General features: G+C 46.4%; 1 protein-coding gene across 3 annotated transcripts in view; it reads right to left on the bottom strand.

The window, feature by feature from the left end:
• Positions 1-6,000, bottom strand: part of LOC119590018 (unconventional myosin IC-like) — an 86,290-nt gene that overhangs the window by 67,598 nt on the left and 12,692 nt on the right. The window contains exon 1 of one of the 3 annotated variants that reach the window (XM_037938733.1): positions 2,746-2,795. The exons of the other annotated variants lie outside the window; for them this stretch is intronic. The gene's annotated coding sequence lies outside the window, so the exon portion shown is untranslated. Of the gene's footprint in view, positions 1-2,745; positions 2,796-6,000 lie in introns of those variants that run through there. 3 annotated transcript variants of the gene reach the window in all.

Genomic DNA, 6,000 nt, shown 5'->3' with positions numbered 1-6,000 from the left:
CCCAAAACTTTCTGGACAAGAGAAGAGCCATTTTAATTGCTGGGAGAAAACGGAGATGTAAATAACACAATCAAGACACATGTAATGATGACGTCCTTTACTTTCTCCCTCCCCCCTGCCCCTCCCCCATGTCCTACCCACCCCTTTCACCCCACACACTACCCTACACTCTCAACAACCCCCTTCTAATCCCCACCCCTCTCCTTATCTCCCACCTTTCTTCCTCTCCTTCCGTATCTCCCCTCCCCACCTTATCCATTCTCCCTCCCTTGTCTCTCGCCTCCTCCCGTGCCGCCGCCGTCCCCCCCCCCTCACTCACATCAATCCCTCCTCGCCTCCCCTTTCCTCCCTTTCCATCAACCCCTTCCCCCCCTCGCTTCCCCTCCCCTTTCCCCCACACATCAACCCCCTGCAGGTCGCTTCCACAGGGCATTGACGTCAAGGGAAGTCACGTTGAGTAAACAATACACTCCGGTCAACAAACAAACACACGGGGAACACAGGATATGAACAAGGCTGACCGAAATAAAAGCTCCAGGCAAAATAATAATAATCAGAACAACAAAAGTAACAATGCTAACAATAACAAACAATAAATAAGCTAATAAGCAAATAACTATGTTCAAACACCTGATATAAACTGGAAGAAACCAGGAGGTCAGTTGATTTGAGGTAATACCCAGGATTGCATTGAGACAAGTTTGATTACTCTCGATGCGTTCCTCGTCGGCATGCAACTCGGAAAAGAGAATGCACTGACGGGGAGGAAGGGTGAGAGGGTGAGGGAGGAGGCGAGGGAGAGGGAGAAGGGAAAGGAGGAGAGGGAGAGGGAGGGGAAAGGAGGAGAGAGGGAGGAGGAAGGGGAGAGAAAAGGGGAAAGGGAGACGGGAGAGGGATGGAAGAGGAGGAGAAAAAAAGTGGGGAAGGGGAGGGAAAGAGAAGGGGGGAGAGGAGAGGGAGAGAGAGAGAGAGAGAGGAGATGTGAGAGAGGAGAGAGAGAGAGAAGAGAGAGAGAGAGAGAAGAAGAGAGAGAGAGAGAAGAGAGAGAGAGAGAAAGAGAGAGAGAGAAAGAGAGAGACGAGAAAGGAAAGAGAGGCACTGATAGATATGTAAAACCAGACAGACAGCAGAAAAGCGGCATACTATGCACTGTTTCAGAAAACCTGAAAAATCCTACAGTATCGATGAAGTTGGCACACCTGATTAGATTCAAGATTAGTGAAGTGCCACGAATTTGCTTTAAAACTGACTTCAAACGTTAAGTGCCAATTAACGACGAGCTGTGTCTGATTCGTCTTGCTACGTTTAAGAACTTTGGGGCCCATTCTCCGTCCTCTCTTCTCCGCTTCATCAGCCTTTCCATTTCCTGCTGCTCCTCCTCCTTCGCTACACTCTAATTCCCTGCAACCTTCCCTCTCTTCCCTTTCACCCTTCCTTCTTACTTCTCCTCCCCCCCCCCTCCTCCATTCCACTTCCCCCTTCCTCCCTCTCTCCTTCCCTTCTAACCTCCTCCATTCCCCTCTTCCTCTTACATTCCCTTCTATCCTCCTCCTGCATTTCCCGGCTCTTCCTTATCTCTCCTTATCAACCTCCCCCCCCCCTGCCTCACCGACTGCATAACCAAGATGGGCTTCCGGCAGGACGTGCTGTGACGAAATCTTACCCCCCCCCCCTCTACACGTGCCCCACCGATGCCCGAAAGCCCAGCGCGGGAGGGGACGAGGGTCTTGCGAAACGAGGACACAGGATTTAGGATAAAGGAGGAGATGAACAGCCATTTGTGAGAGACGAAGAGAAGGATACTGCAAGTATTGATTTAGAAGTTCATATTGAGGGATTGCAAATGCAGGGGCGGGGGGAGGGGAGTAATAGGAGAAGGGGAAAGGGGGAAGCAAGAGAGGGAAGGGGGAGAGGGCTGAGAGGAAGTAAGGGGGTGAGGAGACGGGAGATGAAATAAAAGAGAGAGAGAGAGAGAGAGAGAGAGAGAGAGAGAGAGAGAGAGAGAGAGAGAGAGAGAGAGAGAGAGAGAGAAAGATATGGAAAGAGAATGAAAGGAAAAATAGTGCGCTAAGGTGTATACTTCGTACCAGACAGACTACCATCGACCAATCCATTTCATCCCCTGCAGAAAAGTAAACAATAAAAGAGTGCATAGAGCAACCACACCTTCAAAGAGCAGAGTTCGCTTACCCTTGCCAGATCTTGCAAGCAGTTCTTATCTCCTTATCACTACTCGCTACGTTTATCACTCATAATCTATCGGTTCTCGACTCGCCGGCTCTCAAGACAAGGAGCCGTTTGTTGGGAAAACAAAGAAAGATTTATAATGTTCTTTACTCGATTTTTTTTTTTCAAAGCAAGCACCGTTAAACAAGAACTGTAAATGCAGATAACACAAATGTTTATTGGTTGACATGCTAGGGTGTCTTTGTTGTTGCTGTTGTTGTTGTTGCTGCTGCTGCTGTTGTTTTGCGTGACTCAGAATCGACCATGTTCGCAATCGTGAAACACCTTCTGCAAAGTTTATAGGTGTTTTTTCAAACTCCATCTGCTGGGGTTCTGGTGATTTGTATGTATTACATGCCCGCATAATCATCAGTCTCAAAAGAACCTCCTAAATATATTAAGAAATTTATTACTCAGGCTTACCAACGTTAGCTTGATCACATGAGTCTATGACTAATATTTCTATTACCCCATTTTCTTGTTTTGCGTGTTTATGCCTTCGTTTTTCAGATTACTTACCCTTTTCCCCTTTTTACTTCCTCCACGCGGAAAAATCCATGATGGTTACCTGTGAAAAGAAGACACATACATTAAAAACCATTTGGGGATTTTCAGATCAGATGTGATAACTAAATAAACGAAACCGCAGTTAAACCAGTATGGCCAATTATATAACAACAACAACAACAATAATAATAATAATAATAATAATAACAATAATAATAATAATAATGATAATTCTTGTTACTCCAAGAAGTCTCTGCATCTCCCTGCCTCCTCCTTTCTTCCTTTCTTCCTCCTCCTCAACTCTATTCTCCTCTAGTTTCCCCCTCACCCTCCCTTCTCCAGCTCTTCCTCTTCCCTCCCGTTACCAAAGAAAGAAAGAAACACACACACACACAGAGGGAGAGGGGGGGGGAGAGGAGAGAGAGAGAGAGAGAGAGAGAGAGAGAGAGAGAGAGAGAGAGAGAGAGAGAGAGAGAGAGAGAGAGAGAGAGAGAGAGAGAGAGAGCAGTAGCAATAATAGTAACAATAGTAATAATAATAGCTACTACTACTACTACTACAATAATAACAATAACGAGGAACAACACGCATTCCAGAAACAAAACCGTCGACACCAGGGCGTGAAGAGGCAGGAAAGGCAGCGTCAAGGGGCGAAAGAAAACAGTGACGTCACAGGCCGGCGCCCCGAAGTTGCTTGCAAAAGCTTGTAACGAAATCTGATGTACTTAACATCTGTCAACCATCCTTGTCAAAACGATAAGTTAGGTGTTTTTTTAACAGTGTTTTTTTCCCTCCTTTTCTGGGAACACGACCGCGCAAACATGTCCAAGCACTCATGGTGCAAAGGCAGAACCACAATGTTGCACATACTCCTTTTTTTCTTTTTTTTTTTACGTACAAATATATTTCTAACATACACATACACACATTTTATTCAAGTATATCACACACACGCACAACGCAAACACGCACGGTACACACATGCACATGCACACGGACACGGACACACACACATACACATACAACCACACGCATACACATAAAAACACACACACAACTACACATGCACACGCGCACACATACACTACACAGAAACACGCATTAATCTAAGCCCGTGACGGGGCCAGCGCAGCTCGCCTCACACGCAGGACTCTCGAGGAATTTCGAGTGTTTAGAACGATGATGATAATCAGAGCTTTATAGTGTTCAGAAGGATCCCTTATTTGGATGCATGTTAGGATCTATTATTAACTTCGTTGCTCTCTCTCTCTCTCTATCTATCTACCTCCTTCCCTCTCCCTTTCTGCTTCTACCTCCTTCCCTCCCTATCTATGTTTCTACCTACTTCCCTCCCTATCTATGTTTCTACCTACTTCCCTCTCCCTCTCTCCTTTCCTCATCTCCCTCTCCCCCCTCTCTTTCTTCGCTCTCCCTTCCTCTACCCCCCCCTCTCCTCTCTCTCGCTCTCCCTTCTTCTATCCCCCCTTCTCTCCATCCCTCCCTCTCCCTCCCCACCCCACCTCCTCTCTTGGTTTCATCTGCGGTTTTTCACCCACACCAAGGGATGCCCCCATTACCACTCTACCCCCGCCCCCTCCCCTCTACCCCACGCCCATCGTTCTCTCCCTCTACCCCCCCAACCCCTTCCTCTTTCTTTTTTTCTGTTGTTAAGAGTGATGCTTTACTCACTATCTCACACTCTCCCTTTGTAATGGCCGAAGAGATTGTTCACACTCTGCACTTACCATCTCCTCCTCTCTCCTTTCAGCTCCCTCGTTCTTCCCCCTTATTCTCTTTCATTTCCTCCTCTATTTCCCTTCTTTCTCTATCCTTAACTAACAGTCTCATTTCTTCTCTTTTCTCTCATTCTTCTCTGTCTCTCTAGCAAACTCTACCTATCTATCTATACCTACTAACCCATTTCTAGATATCTATATATATTCACCTACCCATCTTTATATATATATCTACCTATTTATATCTACTTATCTATCTATCTGTATTTATATCTACCCATCTTCATCTCTAATTAAATATATCAATCCCTATCTATCTATCCATCTAGCTATCTGTCTATCCATTTCCCTCTCAAGAACTCAGACGAGGCGTCATCTGCATTCCCGGGAGCACCAAGGCACCGTGACATGACGTAACAGTCCGGCTGATTTATGAGCAGATGAGGCGTAGGTTTCAAGTGTGGCTTTGATGTTTTGAGACGAAAAGGAGGTGCACGAAAGGGGAGGAAGGGAGGAGAAGAAGGGAGGAGAAGAAGGGAGAGGGAACACGGGAGAGGGAAAGCTGGGAGGATGGAGGGGGAAGGGGAGGAAACACTAGGAAGGAGAAATGGAGGAGAGAGAAATAGAACAGATGAAATGACGGGAAAATGAGACGAGGAATGGGCGGAGAACACCCTCCTCCTTTCTCCTCCACTCCCCCCATCCCAAAAATAAAACGCTCCACCCATGGCCTCCCTCTGCAACCGGCGGATTATGCGTCAGGGCGTCGCGTCAGCCTCGCTCGCCCTCTGCGTTGACACGCCGCCCCGAGACGCAGTCAGCCTATTCCATGCGGCGAGCGGCGGCCGGCGACGGACCAGGATGTCGGGTCATCCGCATAGCAACGCTGTGCATGTGGCCGCACGCGGGCCTATTCGCGAGGATGCTCAATTGCGCTCTCTCTCCCGCTCCTCTCTTTCTTCTTCTTCTTCCCATTTCCTTTTGCTTGCCTTTTCTGTGTCCTTTACTCTCTTTTTTTTCTTTCGCCTCTTTCTTCCAATTCTTTGCTCCTGTGCCTTCTTCATGTTTTCTCTCTCTCTTCCTTTAGCCTTCTCTTGTCTTTTTCTTTCGTCTTTCTCGTCGCTATCCTTCGTTTCGTTTGATCTTCTTTCTTTTCTTTTTCGTCTTTTTCGCATGCTTTTTTTGTTTGTTTTCTTTTTCTGTTTTCGTTTTTCTCTGCTTTTCCCCCTTTGCCCACTTCTTCCATTATCTTCCTTCCTAAACCATCATTTTCTTTACCTTTTAGTTTTCCCACGCGTCTCCTATATTTCTTTCTCTCTGATTATATATATATATACATACATACATAAATATATATTATATATATATATATTCTTTCGCTCTCCATCTCCGTCCCCTCTCTCCCTTCAGTCTTTCCTCTGCCTTCACTTTTTCCATCTCCTATTCTTTTCCCTGCTCTCAAAATTTCTCACACACGTTTATAGGCCTACATTCATCCCGAATCTCTATGCTTAACGGCTCCGGATTCGCT

The sequence above is a fragment of the Penaeus monodon genome, chromosome 26 (assembly GCF_015228065.2).
Source record: "Penaeus monodon isolate SGIC_2016 chromosome 26, NSTDA_Pmon_1, whole genome shotgun sequence".
NCBI lineage: Eukaryota > Metazoa > Arthropoda > Malacostraca > Decapoda > Penaeidae > Penaeus > Penaeus monodon.
Note: the sequence above shows the minus strand (reverse complement) of the source record. Positions and strands in the feature narration are given on the sequence as shown.